The following is a 22174-nucleotide window of genomic DNA, read 5'->3' on the forward strand; positions in this document are numbered from 1 at the left end:
TTTAATGAGAGCAGAAAAGAGCTAGCATGGTCCCACAAGGATGAAATCAGGACTGATCATCACTTCATTTCGACCATTCAAGGCTTCTCAGAGGGCAAATATAGTCACTGCTGGAAAGGTGTCTGTAACATAATAATGGTTCGTGAAAATTTGTTAATAAATTAATGAGTGAATAAATTATTCTTAGTTCAGTTCAGTTTAGTCATTCAGTCATGTCCGACTCTTTGCGACCCCATGAACCGCAGCATGCCAGGCCTCCCTGTCCATTACCAACTCCTGGAGTTTACACAAACTCATGCCCATTGAGTCGGTGATGCCATCCAACCATCTCATCCTCTGTCGTCCCTTTCTCCTCCTGCCCTCAATCCTACCCAGCATCAGGGTCTTTTCCAATGAGTAAACTCTTCGCATGAGGTGGTCAAAGTATTGGAGTTTCAGCCTCAACATCAGTCCTTCCAATGAACACCCAGGACTGATCTCTTTTAGGATGGACTGGTTGGATCTTCTTGCAGTTCAAGGGACTCTCAAGAGTCTTCTCCAACACCACAGTTCAAAAACATCAATTCTTCGGCGCTCGGCTTTCTTTACAACTTTCACATCCATACATGACTACTGGAAAAACCATAGCCTTGACTAGAGGGACCTTTGTTGGAAAGTAAGTTCTCTGCTTTTTAATACGCTGTCTAGGTTGGTCATAACTTTCCTCCTAAGGAGTAAGTGTCTTTTAATTTCATGGCTGCAATCACCATCTGCAGTATTTTGGAGCCCAAAAAAATAGTCTGACACTGTTTCCACTGTTTCCCCATCTATTTCCCATGAAGTGATGGGACTGGATGCCATGATCTTTGTTTTCTGAATGTTGAGGATTAAGTCAATTTTTTCACTCTCCTCTTTCACTTTCATCAAGAGGCTCTTTAGTTCTTCACTTTCTGCCATAAGGGTGGTGTCATCTGCATATCTGAGGTTATTGATATTTCTCCCAGCAATCTTGATTCCAGCTTGTGCTTCTTCCAGCCCAGCGTTTCTCATGATGTACTCTGCATGTAAGTTAAATAGGCAGGGTGACAATATACAGCCTTGACATACTCCTTTCCCTATTTGGAACCAGTCTGTTGTTCCATGTCCAGTTCTAACTGTTGCTTCCTGACCTGCATACAGATTTCTCAAGAGGCAGGTCAGGTGGTCTTGTATTCCCATCTCTTTCAGAATTTTCCACAGTTGATTGTGATCCACACAGTCAAAGGCTTTGGCATAGTCAATAAAGCAGAAATAGATATTTTTTTGGAACTCTCTTGCATTTTCGATGATCCAGCATATGTTGGCAATTTGATCTCTGGTTCCTCTGCCTTTTCTAAACCCAGCTTGAACATCTGGAAGTTCATGGTTCACGTACTGTTGAAGCCTGGCTTGGAGAATTTTGAGCATTACTAGCATGTGAGATAAGTGCAATTGTGTGGTAGTTTGAGCATTCTTTGGGACTGAAATAAAAACTAACCTTTTCCAGTCCTGTGGCCACTGTTGAGTTTTCCAAATTTGCTGACATATTGAGTGCAGCACTTTCACAGCATCATCTTTTAGGCTTTGAAATAGTTCAGCTGGAATTCCATTACCTCCATGAGCTTTGTTTGTAGTGATGCTTCCTAAGGCCCACTTGACTTCACATTCCAGGATGTCTGGCTCTAGGTGAGAGATCACACCATTGTGATTATCTCTGGGTCATGAAGATCTTTTTTGTACAGTTCTTCTGTGTATTCTTGCCACCTCTTCTTAATATCTTCTGCTTCTCTTCGGTCCATACCTTTTCTGTCCTTTATTGAGCCCATCTTTGCATGAAATGTTCCCTTGTTATCTCTAATTTTCTTGAAGTGATCTCTAGTCTTTCCTATTCTGTTTTCCTCTATTTCTTTGCATTGATTGCTGAGGAAGGCTTTTTTATCTCTCCTTGCTATTCTTTGGAACTCTGCATTCAGATGGTATATCTTTCTTTTTCTCCTTTGTTTTTTGTTTCTCTTCTTTTCACAGCTATTTGTAAGGCCTCCTCAGATAGCCGTTTTGCTTTTTTGCATTTTTTTTTCTTGGGGATGGTCTTGCTCCCTGTCTCCTATACAATGTTATGAACCTCCATCCATAGTTCATTAGGCACTCTATCAAATCTAGTCCCTTAAGCCTATTTCTCACTTCCACTGTATAATCATAAGGGATTTGATTCAGGTCATACCTGAATCACCTAGTGGTTTTCCCCACTTTCTTCAATTTAAGTCTGGATTTGGCAATAAGGAGTTCATGATCCGAGCCACAGTCAGCTCCCGATCTTGTTTTTGCTGACTGTATAGAGCTTCTTCACCTTTGGCTGCAAAGAATATAATCAATCTGGTTTTGGTGTTGACCATCTGGTGATGTCCATGTACAGAGTCTTGTCTTATGTTGTTGGAAGAGGGTGTTTGCTATGACCAGTGTGTTCTCTTGACAAAACTCTATTAGTCTTTGCCCTGCTTCATTCTGTACTCCAAGGCAAAATTTGCCTGTTACTCTAGGTATTTCTTGACTTCCTACTTTTGTATTACAATCTCCTATAATGAAAAGGACATCTTTTTTGGGTGTTAGTTCTAAAAGGTCTTGTAGGTCTTCATAGAACCGTTCAACTTCAGCTTCTTCAGCATTCCTGGTCAGGGCATAGACTTGGATTACTGTGATATTGAACGGTTTGCCTTGGAAATGAACACAGGTCATTCTGTTGTTTTTGAGATTGCATCTAAGTACTGCATTTCAGACTCTCTTGTTGACTATGATGGCTACTCCATTTCTTCTAAGGGATTCCTGCCCACAGTAGTAGATGAAATGGTCATCTGAGTTAAATTCCCCCATTCTAGTTCATTTTAGTTTGCTGATTCCTAGAATGTCAACGTTCACTCTTGCCATCTCCTGTTTGACCACTTCCAATTTGCCTTGATTCATGGACCTGACATTCCAGGTTCCTATGCAATATTTCTCCTTATAGCATTGGACCCTGCTTCTATCACCAGTCACATCCACAGCTGGGTGCTGTTTTTGCTTTGGCTCCATCCCTTCATTCTTTCTGGAGTTATTTCTCCACTGATCTCCAGTAGCATATTGGGCACCTACCAACCTGAGGAGTTCATCTTTCAGTGTCCTATCTTTTTTCTTTTTCATACTGTTCATGGGGTTTTCAAAGCAAGAATAGTGAAGTGGTTTGCCATTCCCTTTTCCAGTGGACCACATTCGGTCAGACCTCTCCAGCATGACCTGTCCTTCTAGGGTGGCCCCACATGGCATGGCTTAATTTTATTGAGTTAGACAAGGCTGTGGTCCATGTGATCAGATTGGTTAGTTGTCTGTGATTATGGTTTCTGTCTTCCCTCTGACGCCCTCTCTCCGCGCCTACCCTCTCACTTGGGTTTCTCTTACCTCTCTTCATGGCTGCTCCAGCAAAGCACAGCTGCTGCTCCTGACCTTGGACGTGGGGTAGCTCCTCTGGGCAGATCCTGCACCACACAGCTGCTGCTCCTGCGCCACGCAGCCATATTTTAACATCTAGTATTTAACAATATTTGACATTTATCAACAATGTTTTGAATTTATGGGGTATAAACAGAATAGGAAAGAAACAGGAGAAGGTGAAGGAGAAGGGGAGTCCTGGAGTACAAGTTGGACTTCACAGAACACAGGACAACTTGCTCGGTCTTGTGCCAGACTCACCTGTAAAGTGGGATGACGGTAACTCCCCATACGTCTGTTGTGAGTTTTATTTATTTACTTATTTTGGCTGTGCTGGGCCTTTGTTGCAACATGTGAGACCTTTAGTTCCATCCTGTGGGATCTAGTTTCCTGAAAAGGTATCAGACCAGGGCCCCCTGCATTGGGAGCATGAAATCTTAGCCACTGGACAACAAGGTAAGTGTTGTGAGTTTTAAATGAGTTAATTATGTAAAATGCTTATAACAGGACCTGGCACATGGTAAATTATCAATAAACATTAGCTATTACCCACCACTCCTCCCCCTTCTCCTCCTCCTTCTCTCCATACACTCAAGGAAATTTCCTGATCTGCCCCCTAGAAATTTTGTCCTCCTGCTGGTAATCTACTGTGTCTGTGGACCCTTCTACATATTACAGGATATACTGATGGTGTTTCACAATATCTACATTACAGACATTTGAAAATTTTAAATAAACTTGATACTGAAATAAGCTTCACTTGACAATGATCCCATCTCAGACATTCCTCTCAGGCCAAATATTGTCACTGAGCAAAGAGAACAGTGAAGCAACATGGCCACAGTCAATCTGGTGACTGAAAAGGTTTAGGTTCTTACTCTCATTCATTCAACAGATATTTATTAAATGGCAGGAACACCAGAAAGGAACTAGACATTGATCTTGTCTTAAAGAAGCTTCCATCAGAGGATAGTAAAAAATCAGACAGAGATTGTCAATATGGGTAGAAAATGATGTGGGCCACAGAGAAGCACAGCTAGATTGCTATGGACCTCTAGTGTCAGGAGAGGCTGGCTTCTGTTGGGGACTCAAGAAAAGAGAGTGCCATTCACACAGATACATGTCACCAATGCCTGCCGTGCGTAGTGACTCAAACCATCCTAAAACAGTTACCTTGAGCATAAGGATCTGATCTTTGCCTAGGCGGTTTTACTCTCTAGAATTGTAGTGCAGGCCAAGTATGTCATGCCATATACCTTTATACCAGCCATCCTACCACCAGCACCACAAATCTCCCAGCCACTGCAGAATGCATCCAGAACTGGATCTTGAATGTTCCCATTGCATGCCCCTTGTTCTTCAGGGTCCATGGGTGGCAGCAGGCCAGTCCTCAAAGGAGAGCTCACCAACAGCATGGGCATCACAAATTTGACACAAGGGACCTCTGAAGTCATGAATGTGTTCTGCCTGTGTTTAAAACTGTGGCCCTTGGCATCGTGTATACTCAGTCAATGGTAGTAATCAGTCAGTGGCTTTAACCAGCTCAATTAAAACAAAACCTCAATAACTGACTAGGCAACTGCAAAGGTTAATGAAGCTTCACTTTGGTCAACACATTGAAACTTCTATGAATGGCATCAGCTAGAATTGTGCTGAGTGTAATCTGTTCACCAAAACTTGGAGGGCCTGACTAAGAAAGCCACAGGGCTTTAACAGCTTGACTTACCAGGCAAAAGAACAAACATTTTTAGATAAAACATACTGCAAAGAAATAATGAAATTTGTTTCAGGTTTTAAGCATGCCAATTGCAAAGATGTATATATGTGGTTTTGTGCACATCTTTCCAAGTTGCATCTTTGTCAATATAATATCATCTTACATTGGTAAATGATTGTGTGATTTGGGTAACACTTTAGTCTCTTACAAGATGATATTCTGGAAAGGTCAGCACTGTGCCAACTCACTCACAACCTCTTCTGAGGGGATCCACCCTGCTCACACTTCCTGCCAAAGGGGCAGGCCCAGGAAGCCATGCTTAATACTCAGAGCCCTACCTCCTCTGTCCACAAATGATTGGCTGTAGCTCAGGCACCAGTACACAAACCATAGACTGGTCAGGGAGTTCTAGTTTGCCCTTGAAGATGGGACCAATCAGATTCTCTCTTAGGGCCCTGAGCATGAAGAAAAATAGCCATCATTTAGTGCTAGGACCAGATGAAGTGGATATATAGCATGTTACTTAATCATAGAAATCAAAGATCCATGAACTCCTGCTGCTGAAGGCCTGGGAGCCTTCTTGAATCTAGAGTCAACTTTGAGCTCCAGGCTCTTTGAGGCCAACATTTAATACAGTTCTGGTTCTTGGATTTCCACATTCCTTCATCATCTTAAAATAAAGTGATGTAATACAATATGCTAAAGCCCTTCATCTTGAGTTGGCTTAAATGGCTATCTGTTCTTGCAAGTAAAATAGCCAAACCAAAACCAATGGGAAATTAAAACTGGGTCCCAAATGAATGCTCAGGCCACAAGGCCTTCTAAAGAAATCTCAAGAAGAAAGGCAAACTGACAATGTCTTAGCCATTACTGGGAAGGCAATAGAAACCAAAAAAAGAAAAAAGGGAACTGAAAGCCTTTAAAGACGATTTGGAAAGTTTGTGTATGCCACCTTAATGTGTATGCAGTGACTTGTAGAAGCAGCACCATGAATGGAGAAGACATAGTCTTACTGAGTTCTCTCTCATGAGCGAAACCAACCAAACTTAAAATAGATGATGAATGACTGCTGGTTATGAGACATGCTAAATGCACAGGAATCACAAATGATTGAAGCCAATTCACAAGAAAAACAGGACAATAATATTTGACGCAGCCTCAAAAGCAGGTGCTTGGTTTAGGGTGTGTCTATATGGCCCTCGTTTTTGTTTCCACTCAACTTTGGAAACTAAATGACACTGCTGTCTATTTTAAAATGGAAATGTATTGGTTCATATAGACTGTGTCTAAATAAAAGGCAGTTTCCACATAGCTCCTCAGTGGTAGCATTTCTTGTCCAAAGATATTTCATGGTTTGGGATTCAATATAATTTAGCCACTGTCTAAATATTCCAATTGATTTAGAAAGTGAATTATTATCATTTTTTATCTATGAAGACATTCCACTAGTTAAAAAAATAAACTACTTGTGAACTGAAGTTTTCACTACTTGAACGTGCTTTTCTATACCTGTATTAAATAAATTGTGTCTTCTTTCCTGGGGGAAGCAATGTGGGGAAGTAGCTAACTGATGGACTTTGGAAACAGATCAGCCTGAGTTCAAATCCAGGTTCAGTGATTTTCTTTTTTTTTTTCTTTTTTCCTAGTCTTGTGACCTTGGGCAAGTTAGTCCTGCAGTTTCTTTATCTGTCAGATAAGTATGATGATAATAATAGTACAAACTTTACAGGATGTACAAATTAAATGAATTAAGATAGATAAAGTGCTTAAACCCATGCCTGGTAGTTTATTTTCTATAAATAATCTAAAAATGTTTACTACTATTATGTGTCCAACTTTCACCAAACTCAGAAAATAAGTCATTGAGTGCATGCAAATATTGTCCTAGGAATGTACTTTTGTAATCTTGTTTAAAATTCACAATTGGAGGGTAGAAATTACTATCCCAATTTTATAGAAGTAGAATAAACCTCATTCACTGATTTGCTAAAGGTTGCCTGGTAATATATGGTAGAGCCAGTATCTGTGAATTTACATGTTAATCCAATCCACATGTTTTTTTTATTGAGTACTGGTTACACACTGGGAACTTCCTAGGTGGCACTGGTGGTTAAAAAAAAAAAAAAACCTGCCTGGCAATGAAGGAGACAGAAGAGACCTGGGTTCAATTCCTAGGTTGGGAAGATCCCCTGGAGGAGGAAATGGCAACCCACTCCAGTATTCTTGCCTGGAGAATCTCATGGACAGAGGAGCCTGGCTGGGGTACAGTCCATAGGGTCACAAAGAGTCGGGACATGACTGAAGCAAACCCCTTGCCTGGGTGCTGAAATATAGACAGGCATCAAGCAGACATAAATCCTTGCCTTCATGGAGCTAACCTTCAGTTAGAGGAGACAATCAAAAATGGGAAGAGGGGAGGAAGCAGGACTGTGTGTTTGTTGCAGGGTGGATGCAGTTCAGAATGCAGTTGTGGATATAACAGATAACCAGGGAAGGTCTCACTGAAGAGAGGATGTTTGAGGAAAGGCCTAAGAGAAGAAAGGAAACCATGGAGTAGCTAAAGGGGAAGCTTCTGGGCAGCATAAAGAGTATGTGCAAAGTCTCTGAGGCAGGAGTGTGTCTGGTATGTTCCAGGAACAGCAAAAGGTGACTGAAAGAGGAAAAAAAGAGGAAACAACAGGCAATGTATCTGCCTGCTAAAGCAGGAGATGCAGGGGACACGGGTTTGATCCCTAGGTTAGGAAGATCCCCTGGAGAAGGGAATAGCAACCCATTCCAGTATTCTTGCCTGGAAAATCCCATGGACAGAGGAGCCTGGCAGGCTACAGTCCAGGGGCCCACAAAGAGTTGGACATCACTGAGAGCAAAAGCAATGATAGGAGATGAGGTAGAAGAGGGGAGGGCTTGACTGATATTGATATTTGCTTAAGAGACCCCCTCATCTCAACCATGTTTATATTAACTAGGGTTTTGCCTCCACAAAGGCAGCATATATTAAGAGGCCACTGATGGAAGAGTCCCCCCTTTGGAAAGGACATCTCCATCCTGTAGAGAGGAAAACCCAGGCCTTGTGTTAGTAGTCAGGTAGTTCGTCAGAACTGAAACTACATAACCAGCATGCCCCCGCCCAATCCCTCCACTGGCTGGAAGCAACCATGACGATGGTGCTCAGAGCCCTTGCAGAGGTGTGCTGTGGTCTCTCTGAGCTCATCACAGCACCTTCCTATGCAAGAGTTTCAATTCAAGGTCATTTTTGGTTCCTTTTCAGTAGCAGACTCAACCAGATCTATTCATGTATAGGAACAGTGCAAACACATTAATAGCCAGACCCCAGTGGGAGTTTTATTTTCCATTTCCTCCTCCCCCATATTTATTTGTTTCTTCATCTCCTCTGTGCAGTAAAGGTGACCTTGCATGACATTTTCAGATGAAACTTACAAAGGTAGGGGGAGAATGGGAGGATGTTACCCTGTGTTGGAACTACTTCTTCCCCAAACCCTTTCAGGCTCTGGAGTTGAGCTGCCTGGGTTCAAATCTGTATCACCACTCTGAAAGCTTAGCCAAAATATTCAAACTCAAAGAACCTTAGTTTCCCTATATTTAAATTGGGGGTGATGATGATAGCTGCTTAGTTAGGCTTAGAGTGGGAATTAAATAAAATCATTTAATGCTATTTTAGAATTTAGTTATAATAGGAGGCTTGCCTCCCATTCCTGGAATGTTTTTCATTGCAACGAGAAGGATTTTTCAGGACACTAAGAGGCAGGTGTCCAAATGGATGTGGTTGTCTCTGCAGTTTCACTCAAAGCGTGAGTCACATATTTGCCACATGCTTCCATCTCTCTGATGAAAGTTCTATTCTTCCCCAACTGGTGGTTCCAGCCCCCCTAAGCCGATAAGCCTCTTGAGTTCTTAGAAGCAGACAGAGGTAGGCATAGCCCTCTCTGTGGTCTAGGCGAGTAACTGGTCCACTGCTTCCAATGGGCAAGGTGGTCTAACTACTTACTACCTCCCCTGGGGCCAACTCTGAGCTTTTCTTACCTTATACAGGGCACTAAGGGAAATTTTTGCAAATTCTCCCATAGAAAATTAAACAACATAGAAGAGTCCTTCAAGGGAAAGCAAGAAGGTTTTGGCAAGAGAATCTTCGGGGATAAAGTTCTTCCTCCTACAGTATAATTTGAGTGAGTGAATGAAGTCACTCAGTCGTGTCCAACTCTTTGCGACCCCGTGGACTGTAGCCCACCAGGCTCCTCCGTCCATGGGATTTTCCAGGCAAGAATACTGGAGTGGGTTGCCATTCCTTCTCCAACAGTATAATTTATCTTTGGGGAAAAAGGCACACAGAATTTGGTGGATATTATTTAATGGTCACAGCTTATTAGCCCTATGTGTTCCTACAAAAAGGAAAAAAATAACTACTTAGTTATGTCAGAAAATCTTCCACACTGATATTATAGCAAACAGTAAATATTACTACTGGCCTTTAGTATATATCAGAGGGTAAATGACCTGTTAGCTACAGTGCTTTATAGGAATGGCCAAAGCAATCATCTTAGGATCAATATAATTGAAAAAAATGTGTCCTAGAATGCTTCTGTAGCTCAATGATTTAAACAAACAGAATAACATTTTCTTATTGGCTTAGATGACAAGTTTTGAATTAACTTAATATGGTTCCTGACTTAAGCTTCAATAGACAGACTCCCTTTAGAGAACAATTTTAAGTTGCTTGGAACTATCATCCCACTGGCTTAGTATCAAATTATTAAATGATATTGACACAAATCCCTGAATGCAATTAATAAAAAGCCATAGGAAGGATTTTATACAAGTAAGAAGCTTGGAGCTACATGGATAATTACCCCTAACTTATCTCAGTTTTGAATTCAGATTGAGATATGCCAGAATTTTTTGAAGAATACACCACAGACCAAAAGAGCCAGTTTAAAGATAGAAACCCACAAGTTCTACTCTTCATTCTATCCCCAAAGACATGTCCACCAAAAGATGAACCTGGAGGAATCAGTCTCCCTGACTTAAGACTATACTACAAGTATAGTCTTATAGTCTTGTATCTTATAGTATATACTACAAGTATATACTATACTACAAAGCTACAGTGATCAAAACAGTATGATACTGGCAAAAAAATAGAAATTAGATCAATGGAACAGGATTAAAAACCCAAAAATAAGACCATGCACCTATGGTCAATTAATCTATGACAAAGGAGGAAACATTACACAATGTTGGAAAGACGGTCTCTTCAACAAGTGATGCTGGGAAAAACTGGACAGTCTAATATCGTCACTAGATCATTCTTTAACTCCACACATAAAAATATGCTCAAAATGGATTAAAGACCTAAATGTGAGACCAGACACTGTAAAACTCCTAGAGGAAAACATAAGCAAAACACTCCCTGGCATAAGTCACAGCAATCTCTTTCTTGATCCATCTCCCAGAATAAAGGGCATAAAAACAAAAACAAACAAATGGGACCAACTTAAACTCAAAAGCTTTTGCACAGCAAAGGAAACAATAAACAAAATGAAAAGACAATCCACAGATTAGGAGAAAATATTTGTAAATAATGTGACCAATAAGAGATTAGTCTCCAAAATTTACAAACAGCTTATGATGTTTAACAGCATCAAAACAAACAACCCACTCAAAAAATGGGCAGGAGACCTAAATAGACATTTCTTCAAAGAGACAAACAGATGGCTAATAAGCACATGAAATTATGTTCAACATTGCTAATTACTAGAGAAATGCAAACCAAAACTATAATGTGATATCACCTCACACCAGCCAGAATGGCTATCACCGAAAAATTCACAAACAATAAATGCTGGCAAGGTGTGGAGAGGCTGTAATTGTGACCTGTAAATTTACACTGTAAACTGGTACAGCCACTATGTAGAACAGTACAGAGTTTCCTTAAAAACTAGAAATAGAGCTACTGTATGACCCTGCAATCCCACTCTTGGGCATATATCCAGAGAAAAACATAATCTGAAAGGATACATGGATCCCAATGTTCATTGCAGCACAGTTTACAATACCCAAGACATGGAAGCAACCTAAATGTCCATCAGCAGAGGAATAAAGAAGATGTGGTACATATATACAATGGAATATTACTCAATCATTAAAAAGAATGAAATAATGCCACTTGCAACAATATGGATGGATCTCGAGAGTGCTGAACTGAGTGAAGTAAGTCAGAGAAGAAGAAATATCATATGACATCGCTTATATGTGGAATCTAAAAAGAAATGATATAGTTGAACTTACTTATAAAACAGAGACTCACAGGCTTAGAGAACAAACTTATGGTTGCCAGGGGAAAGGATAGTTAGGGATTTGGGGATGGACATGTACATACTGATACATTTAAAATGGATAACCAACAAGGACCTACTATGTAGCACATGGAACTCTGCTCAATGTTATGTGGCAGCCTGGAGGAGAGAGGGGTTTGAGGGGACAATGGATCTACGTGTATGTATGGCTGAGTCCCTTCACTGTTCACCGGAAAATTTCACAATGTTGTTAATAGGCTATACTCCAGTAAAAAATAAAAGTTCAATAAAATAAAATATTGAAAAAAAGAATGTATCACAGACCAAAGGAGCCTGGTTTAAAGACAGAAACCCAACAATTCCACTCCTTGTTCTGTACCCAAAGACATGTCCACCAAAAGACATGTGCATGAATATTCATAGCAGCTTTATTCATAATAGTCTAAAGTTGAAAACAACTGAATATCAGACAATGGTAGAATGGATCAATTGTAACATATATATACACACATATATATATGTGTATATACATATATACACACACATATATGTATTCAATGAAATACTACTCAACAATTAAACATATAATTTAAAAATATATATTTTATTTATTCTTTATTTGATTGTACCAGGTCTTAGTTGTGGCATGTGGGATCTAATTCACAGACCAGGGATCAAACCCGGGCCCCCTGCAATGGACCACAATCTTAGCCACTAGACCACCAAGGAAGTCATTACAGATAAAAAAAAAAATATATGTATATATATATATACTGCTACACACAGTAACATGATTGAATACCAAAACATGTTGAGAAAAAGAAGCCAGACAAAAACATACCAACTGTATGATTTCCCTGACATAAAATTTTGAAGCAGACAAAACTAATCTTTGATGATAATATAAATTAGAAGAGTGATTAACCTGGCCAAGTTGGGGAAGGGGAAGAAGGGGGGTTATAGATTCAGAAGGGTACAAAGGAGCCTACTGGATGCTGGGATATTCTGGATCTTCATCTGGGTGGTGGTTCCATGAGTGTATACTTATGAAAATCTCACCATCTGCACATGTAGTATTTGTGCAGTTTACTCTGTGTAAGTTATATCTCAGTTTAAAAAAGAAAAAAGAAACAAAATTAAAAAGAGCCAAACAGGATCTGTATTATCTTGGTGGCTTTTGTAAGACTCTGAGATCACAAGCTCAAGACCATGACCTTGTGGAAGAGAACATGCGAATCACATGCAGACAGATTTATCCCAGTATACTACTTTATATTCATTCACCATGAACCAGCACTGAGACCTCTGCATTAGGGGCAGCGTGCTAGCTGCTGGTAATGCAGCAGGGAACGAGACTATTGTGCTCCCACTCTGTGAGAGGAGACAACACTCAGAAAGAAACTATACACAGAATTCTATAATTTTGAAACGTGACAGACTATAAGAAGAAAACCATAGAAGAGCTCTTCTATGAGAAAGATAAGAAGTGGGCCTGATTTTGTTCCATTGGAAAAGCTTCCTAGAGGAAATTACATACGAACAAAGATGTGAAAGTTGAGTAGAAGTCAGAAGAATGGGGGTGAGGGGAGGGAAGGGGAGAGGGACAGGGAGGACAGAGAAGAGGAGTGGAGGGGAGGAGGGATGAAGGAAAGATGGACAAAGGCCTTGAATTCAGGGATCCAAGATTCTGGGAGACTTCTAGCGAGGCTAAAGTGTAATAAGCTGGGGGGAGAAGATGGAAATTAAGTTGATGGGGGAGGGGTAGACTGGGGCCAGGATGTGGAGTGCTTTCCAGGCTAAGATTAGGATTTAGATCAGATGACAAGTATAATTTAAAGAATCAATGAGTTTTAAGGATTTAAAATAAATTTTGATTTGCACTTTGATAACTGGTTTCTAAGAACAGTATAAACTAAAAAGAAATAAGAATAGAGTCAAAAGAACCAGGTAAAACTATTGAAATAACCTAGGAAATAGAGGACAACTTGAATTGGAACAGTGGCAATGGAAGTGGAGAGAGGTATCAATAGATGGAAATGAACCAGTTTTTCCAAACTTACTTATCTTCTGGTCTTCTGGTGACCTTTCTCTCTTCTAAAACACACACACACACACACACACACACACACACTCCTAGTAGACTCTTAACACTCACCCACTAGATCCTGACTGTGAAGGTACTGCAATAATGGTGATGAAGACACAGTACGCAGAACTTAAGAATTCCAACGTATAACTTACCTCGAGAAAAGGAAATCAGGAGTAAATGCTAACGTTTACTCAGCATCACCTATGTGCCAGGCATTGTGCTAGGTACTTTCATATATGTTGGCTTGTATACTGCAATGGAATATTTGTATTCCCCCAAAATTCGTAATCTCCAATGTGATGGTATTAGGTGATGGGGCCTCTGGGAGGTGATTGGGTCATGAAAGTGGAGTTATGAATGGGATTAGTTCCCTTATACAAGAGACCCTCCACCATGTTGAGAGCACAGCAAGAAGATGGTTGTCTATGAACTAGGAAGCAGATTCTCAACCAGCCTACAGGACTGTGCATATAAATTTATGTTGTTTATAAGCCACTCACTCAGTCTAAGATACTTTTGTTATAGCGGCCTGAACAGACTAAGGTATAGCCTGAACTGGGTATTATTGTTACTCCTATTTTAATAGGCAAGAAAACTGCACTGTGAAGAAGTCAAATAACTATCTTATTGCAGTCTCACAGCTGTTTTAAATGGCAGAGATGATAGGATTTGATAGGATATGATTCCAGAAACCATGTTATTTCCACTATACTCAGCAGATGACCCTTTTATCAAAAATGTATGTCATTTTAATGACATCAGGAAAACTAATCCAAAGAAATGACTCCCTAATGGTGAAATTTTGGACTTTAAAACACCTGGATGAAGACATCAGTCTTCAGAGCCTCTGGGAACACAGCACTCACTATAGGCAACCCCTTCTGGTCTGACTGTGACGAGTCCCAAGCCCAGCTCTCTGCACAAGATCATATGCACCAGTGACATCTGAGAGCAACCACAAAGGGGTGGAGGTGCCCCACAGCCTCCAAAAGCAGTGACAGCAAAGCTGAGTTCAGCTCAACTTTGCATGGGCAGATACAGCCTTGAATAACTCCAAGGTATCTTACATTGAGTTTCACTACAAGTCAGATCTGATTTAGCTCCTGCCTCCAGAAACAACACCAGACTGTGGCAAGGGAAAGAGAAAGGGTGTGAGAGGCTCACCAATCCTGCTTTGATGGTGACTTTGCCCAATCACCAGGAACAAATTTCTTTGGGGCAGCCATGTGATCAGAGAGCCTGGGGGAAACGGCTGTAGGACCTTGGATTTGATCAGAGGAGCAGAGCTGCTGTGAGTGATGCAGAAATAAAGATTTGTTATAAAGATTACACTTTGCACAGCTGTGGGAGCTGGTGGACTCAGCGGCAGGCAGGCTGTTGTCTCTGCATCCGGTGGGGAGCTGAAGTCGCTGTGAGTCAGCAGCTTTGATAATCAGGAAGGAATGCAGCACCTAAAGTGGGGCAAGCAACATAAACTGGAAGCGTGGGAAACACTAGAACCAATGAGCAAAGGGCCAGAAACCATGGTTGTCTCTTATTACCTCCAAATTAGACAACACAGGGGACCTGCAAAAGCTGGCACCTTCTCCATGGAACTGCAAACACAGCAAGCTTGCAGCTCAGAGAATCTGAAGGAGGAGACTGTGTGGGAGCCGAAGGAACTGCAGGCCCAGGTGCTGCTCCATGCCAGTAGGATGAGCCATTAGATCAACATGAGCTAAGGTGGCTTCCCTGGCACCCTACACCAATCTGCAGAGTTGTGGCTACTTCACTTCTGACTTCCCCATCTCAAGAAAATTCCTCTGTGGCCAGCCCTGACCTGGTTCCATACAGGGAAGAGGATTCTGGGAAATACTATCATTTTAGCTAAGTCAACACAGTTCAAAGCCTCATCAAGGGGAGAACTCTAGAGACAAGTAATTAGATAAACTAAAGGTTTTATGATATGTGTGGAATGGAAAAGTAATTCCTGTGAAAACCAATGGTGCAATCCTGGCCAGGTCCTTCCACAAGACACACTTAAAATTCAGACTTGGAATGGGTTAGAATCAATTAAAAAACTATTAATGAGTGCTGCTGACGTGCAAGGCACTGTCCTCAGTATCACCATTTACTCTTGTTTTATACATTCATATATGTTTGCCACTTTAAGAAGTATTTCAAACATACCTGAATGTATAAAGTAAGAGTGAATGCCCTACATGGCTTGACGCTGCAATATATACAAAACTGTGTGCATATATTAAAAAAATAGTCCCTCATGTTGATTATAAGCATTAAAAGAGATCATGTATGTGAGGCACTAGCACAGAACAAGTACTCAGTGAATGGAAATGGTAGTCATTTTTATTTTATCACCTTCATCATCATCCTCGTCATCAACGTCACTGTTCCTTTTTAGACCCAGAGCCTCTCTGAGTAAGCATGTGACGTTAGCACCACAGACCCACTAATAGTCAAAATACATGTGAGTGTCCAACCCCTTAATGATCAGCAGTTTGAAAAAGCTAACTTCCTCCAGGTACTTATTTGTTCATTCAATAAATAGTGAATCTTAACCCTACTGTGCAAGACACATGTAACCCAAACATGATATATCATTCTTAAATGATAAGTGCAAACAGTGCCCACAGGAATTGAAATTCAGGTCAACAAATATGTTCTGGGACTTTATAGAGGGTTTGGCAGGAGAGAAATACCACTGTGGTTCACAGTGGTCAAGGTGTCATAGAGCAAGTAGCATCAGGGTTCATTGTGACAAATAGGTGGTGTTCACACAATTAGGCAGGAGAGCTAGCTCCTAAAGCTGGGTCCAAGGTGAGCACTGGATTGGAGGCTGCAAAACCCCTGGTATGGTCAGAAGGGAGTGAGGAGAGAAGAGGGTTTGTCAGGGAATCAATAGGTCAAGAAGCAGATTGTGTATTGCTCTGAGTGCCATGATCAGGAATCCAGATTCTGTCTGGTAGGCAGCAGAGAGTTAGTGAAGCCCATACAGAGAAGGGGCACAACCAAAGCCAAGTTTCAGGAAAACTAGCACAGTGAGTCTATGGACGGTACTAAATTGGAAGAGACTGTAGAAAGGAAGGCCAATTGGAAATCTTGGGACAGAAATTCAGGAAGTACAGAGAGGTCTGAACTGAGACAATGAGAGTACAAAGAGGAATGAAAGAAGTATTCAAAAGAAAGAAGCACTAGTTCATGGTAGCTGCTTGTACATAAGGAGCAAACAGAGATGCTAAGGATGAGCCAAGGTTCCAAGCCTAGGCAGTATGAAGAAAAACAAGAAAGCTGTGGGCAAGGAGTGAAAAAGAGAAAAGAGGCTGTGATCCACGTGGCGATTCAGTGAGCACCACTAAAGACACAGGACCAGGAGGAGAGGCTAGAGGTAAAGGTCTTGGATAAGCTCCCTGTATGCTCCCTGAGAACAGAGTGGATGAACATGAGAGAAGGACTGACCGAACTCGGGGAGCACCTAAACTCAGGGAGTGACAAGGAGTACCAGAGAAAGCACAGGCAGGAACCTAGCCTCCTAAATCTAAAGAAAGCATCCATTTCCCATTTGCTGATGGGAAATAGCAAAGACCTCCAAATCTCAATAATCCTTCAAGATACAAAGATGCTCATTTCTATAAGAGAAGAATCATTCTGCAGACCTGCCCAATGGCTGAAGACAAGAGACAACGTAGTCTATCTGAGAGAACAGAAACAGTCATTCACTCATAAAAAGGAGATAGTGTCCACATTCTGGTCAGGATGGCTACAGTCAGGGGCCCTCAGGAATAAGATGGCACATTCAAAGGGCCGAAAAGTAGTGAAGAAGAGACTGTTTATAGAGACAAGGCATTAGGATCAGTCACAGTGGTAACTGTTATCCTCCTCAACCTAGAGAGGAGGAGAGGTGTTACCTGGAGTCCAGTGAGGGCTAAAGGAGTGGAAGAGATGTCCAGTCAGAGCTGTGGCTGTAGGGGAACAGAGCTACTACTGAACATTTAATGGCCAAGGAGAGAGCAAGAGGCATAAATACCCCCAATCTTTCTCCCCTCCTACCTTCTCATTTCTGACTCCTCATCGGTCAAACTCAAACCAAAGCCACAAGATAAGGAAGGTCTAGTTAATGCAACCTGTAGCATTCAATCTCCCAGAACACAGAGCAGAACAGAAAAGGGTAGAAGACAGCTCTTGGGGAGAAAATGGAGAATCATTAGAACATTTTTGCCCATTATAGTTGCTTAATTAAATATTATCTGCTGAGCAGAAGTAGAAATAATTACTTTTATCATTAATAATACACATTTGTACATTTTCTGCTTCATAAAATGTTTTCACATAGGTTATCCCTTTTGAGCCACACAGTATCCCTGTGAAGTAGATAAGACCATGTTCTTCAAGTCTATTTAACTCTGAAGCCCAGAGAAATTAGATGATTTATTCAAAGTTACAGTCACAGGGTGAGTGAACTGTGATGCTCCTATCAGAAACAAAGCCCTCTGAATCCTAATCCAGTGGTCCTCCCAAGGTGTGAAATTAATTTACCTGGGAAGATGCTCCTGCCATGAAAGGCATCAGGACATAGCTGTCCCCAGTATGGCATGCCTTGTGGCCCTGGCCTGGTTGCATATCAGGGCCTTCTGGAGTTGTTTTCAATAAGCAAATATTCCTGACACTTCAATTATCCCAATCCAAACAATGAACACACTGTGCAAAAAGCTTCATAAATTTCATTCAGTTGGATGCAGTGAGAATAATATAAGTCAAAGCTTTGTGTGTATTCCCTCAAAAAAATGACCTAACAAAACAGAGATTGTTGTAATGGAAACATCTAGGCCAGAAAAAAAATAAAGGCAACACAGACTCTGTGTTTCAGGAACCTGGCTCTGATTCTTTCAACTCATCACCGTGTCTCAGCCAAGAAACATGTCTTCTGTCAAGAACCCTGTGCTTTCCATTTTCCTACAAATTAAAATAAGGCCTTCTTACATAGGAATGACTCCAAAACTGTGTTTGATAGAGTGTTTTTGTTAACTTTCCTATGTTTGCTGTCTTGTCATTTTCACATATACCCTCTCAAGCAACTCCCTCTACCCACACTGTTATGGAATGGCCTGGGTCCCCTAATAAAGATATGTTGATGTTCTAATGCCCAGTGCTTCAGAATGTGACCTCATTTAGAAATCAGGTCCATACAGAGTCAATCAAGTTTATAATGAGGTCATCAGAATGGGCCTTAATTCAGTATGGCCAGTGTCCTTTTAAAGTGGGAAATCTGGAAACAAAGACAAACACCCAGAGAGAGAAAATGATATGAAAATACAGGGAGAAAATGGCTATCTGCAAGTCAAGGAATTTCTGAGGCCACCAGAAACTAGGAGAGAGGCTGGGGGCAGAGCCTTCCCTAGTACTATCAGAATGTGTACACACTTTTACACTCAAGATGAAGCCAGGAAAATGCTGGCTATTTTCTTGGCAAAACTCAAGGTTTTATAGAAATATATCCAAAGAAAATGTTAGGAAATGTTGTATAGATTAAATATTGCTTCTCTCTTCCACCTCTTGAGAAGAGTTCTAGTGACATTAGTCACTAAAGTCTGAGATGTTGAGACCTAAATTAATTAGGACACTTTTGGTTATAAGTAAGAGAAAAATCCGTGGCTTCCTTGGTGGCTCAGTGGTAAAGAATCTGCCTGAAATGCAGGAGACCACCTGCAATGCAGGAAACTCAGGTTTGATACTTGGGTCAGGAAGATCCCCTGCAGAAAGAAATGGTAACCCACTCCAGTATTTCTGCTTGGGAAATCCCATGGACAGAGGAACCTGGCAAGATATAGTCCATAGGGTCACAAGAGTCAGACACTCTTTTGTGACTAAAGCACCAGCAAGAGAAAATCCATACCAAAGTGGTTTAAACAATAAAGGCGACTTCTTGGCTCCCATACCTGAAAATGCAGCTGTAGTCTGGGCTTTCCATATGGTTTGACCAAGGCTCTAGACTATGTGATTCTTTCAATCTTGCCTCTTCTGTGTACTGATTCCATCCTCAGGATGGTTTCCTTCACGCTAGCAAAATGATTGCAAAGGTTTGCAATATAAACCCACTACTCTCCAGAAGAAGAATGCTTCTACGTTGGAGAATCCCCAGCAAAAGTACTACACATATTGTTGATGATACCATCCCTAACCGATTGTAGGGGAAAGCCAAGTGTTGACTGTCTTATGCTTGACATATGTGGTCCAATCACTGGCAAGAGGTCTGGGATTTCCTGAAGGTTTAGATCATTATAGCTTACTTCTCAAGTCAGAGGTGAATGATCAAACAACCAAGCTGCTCCTGGATGGGATACAAGGAAAGTGGGTACTGAGGAGTCACCACAATGTCCAGCCCAGGACTAAACCTAACTTTGCACACATCAACTTTAACATAAAACTTTACCATATCAACATTGTGAAAATCTGACTTCTGGAAAAACATGAACTTGTGCTAAAAACCATCTGCTAGAATCTGATATCCATAATATGAAGGTTTCCTTTCATATCTTAGGAGGAATTGTGAGTAGAAGAGGTGAGATTGTTTATCAATCACTGTTCTAGTTACTATGGCTACATAAAATTTATCTCAAAATTTAGTGTCTTAAAACAACAATGACTGTTTATTTCCTCTCATGGTTTCTGTGGATTAGAAATTCAGGTCCAGCTTAATTGGGCATATCTGGCTCAATGTCTCTCCTGTGACTGTGGCTGTAAGACAACTGTGGCTGAGATAATCTCAAAGCCTTCTTTGCTCACCCAAAAGGCACCTGATCTGGAACAACTCCAATAGCTGAGGCTCCTTGGCTATTTCTCTCTGTTCCTATGTCGTCTCTTAATGTGATCTCTCCAGAGTGGTAGCTTCAGGGTGAGGCTCCCAAGGTGTGTGTGTGTGTACATATTCATATACAAAAAGAGACAGACAGAGATAGAGTAACAGGCAGACCCATATGACATAGCCTTGGAAGCCAGAAGCTTCACTTCTGCAGCACTGTGCTCATCAAGGCAGTCATAAAACACCCCCTTCATTTCTGCAGCATTGCCTTCATCAAGGCAGTCGTAAAGTCCAAGGGAAGGGGAAGTAGACTCCAGCCCTTAAGAGGGAATAGCAAGCTTCTTGAAAAGCATATGGGACCAGAAAATTTCTGTGTCTGTGTATGGAAAATACAATCTGCTACAGTCAGAGCATTTGTATACCACCCAGTGTTCCAAGTGCACCACAAATATCAACTCATCGAATGGACTGGGTATTCGGGTATTTGTCTTTCTTTTCCAGATGGCAGACACTGTCTGTGCCCCACCCATGTCTCCTTGGTCCTCACCATCTCAGCATCTACCAACTCAACCTCCAAACGCCAAAATTTGACCTGAGAGCTTCTACTCTCCTCTGGAGTCTGCTGTGTTCTGGCATGCCAGATGAGTTGGGGGATAAATATCCACGAGGAGCAGCCGTCAGCTAGTAACTGGCAGGAGCTGGTGTACAAATTCTCTGCGGCTCCCTTGGTAGCAGGGTGGGGATTTAATTCTGAGGCATGTGTTCTACCCTGATCCCTGGAGTTCTGCAAGGGGATTAACTCCAGTGGCCCACAGTGGCAACCTGCTTGATAACACAAACTGAACAACTGTCTTCCTTTCCCTGTTGGCCTCCCACCACCATATAGGTGTTTCCTGCACCTCCCAAATAAACTACTTAGATCTGAAGCTTTCTTTGGGGACCCAAACTTATAATTTAACTGGCCCAAGCTCACTCAGCTAGGGTTTTGAACTCAAATTACAACTTCAGGTAGCTTTGAGAAGCCATTTCTTAGTTCTTTCAACTGTGTGACATTGGAGAAAATGCAGTGTTGAAGAGAATAATGAGCCCTGGGAGAAGAGTCAGCTACTTGATCTTACACATAGAATGCTTCAAGGTTACGTCCACCAAATATTTATTGAGCTTCTACTGTGACTGAGCATTGGGCTAAATCCTAGGGAACCTCACTTCTCTGATTCTGGGATGCACATAAAAATTCCTGGCCAGTTTCCCTTGCAAGGCTGTGATGGAAATTGTAGTGAGAGTTTCAGATGAGACTCTTTTTGGTAGCACTTTTTTGGGACTTCAGTATGAACCATTAGGAAAGGGACTAGAGTGGTTATATTAGTCAGTTGGGCTACCACAACAAAATGCCACAATCTGGGTCACTTAAACATCAGAAACTGTTTTTCTCTTAGAGTTTTGAAAGGTAGAAAATCCAGTATCAATGTGCCAGCCAATTCAGTTTCTGGTAAAGGATATCTTTCTGGCTTGTAGGTAGCTGGCTTCTTGCTATGTCCCTACTGTTGGGGATGAAGGAAGCAGAAGGGGAAGAGAGACAGAGATAGAGAGGGAGAAAGAAAGAGGCAGAGACACAAAGAAAAAGAGAGGCAGAGAGAGACAGAGAGCACCAGCAGTTGTCTGTTCTTTTAAGGACACTAATCTATCAGATCAGGGCCCCTCTCTTATGGCCTCATTTAGCCTTAGTTACTTCCTTATAGAGGGCTTCCCAAGTGGCTCAGTGGTAAAGAATCTGCCTGCCAATGCAGGAGACACAGGCTTGATCC

The 22174-nt window shown here is 41.4% G+C and overlaps 1 long non-coding RNA gene across 3 annotated transcripts in view; it reads right to left on the reverse strand.

The window, feature by feature from the left end:
• Positions 1–22174, reverse strand: part of LOC139180413 (uncharacterized) — a 63654-nt gene that overhangs the window by 28157 nt on the left and 13323 nt on the right. For 2 of the 3 annotated variants that reach the window (XR_011564667.1, XR_011564666.1), the window contains exon 1: positions 1–22174. This exon is cut by the window's right edge and continues 13323 nt beyond it. This is a non-coding gene — a long non-coding RNA (uncharacterized lncRNA). The other variant, XR_011564665.1, reaches the window with a different exon arrangement.

This window comes from Bos indicus, chromosome 28 (assembly GCF_029378745.1).
Source record: "Bos indicus isolate NIAB-ARS_2022 breed Sahiwal x Tharparkar chromosome 28, NIAB-ARS_B.indTharparkar_mat_pri_1.0, whole genome shotgun sequence".
In the NCBI taxonomy this organism is placed as follows: domain Eukaryota; kingdom Metazoa; phylum Chordata; class Mammalia; order Artiodactyla; family Bovidae; genus Bos; species Bos indicus.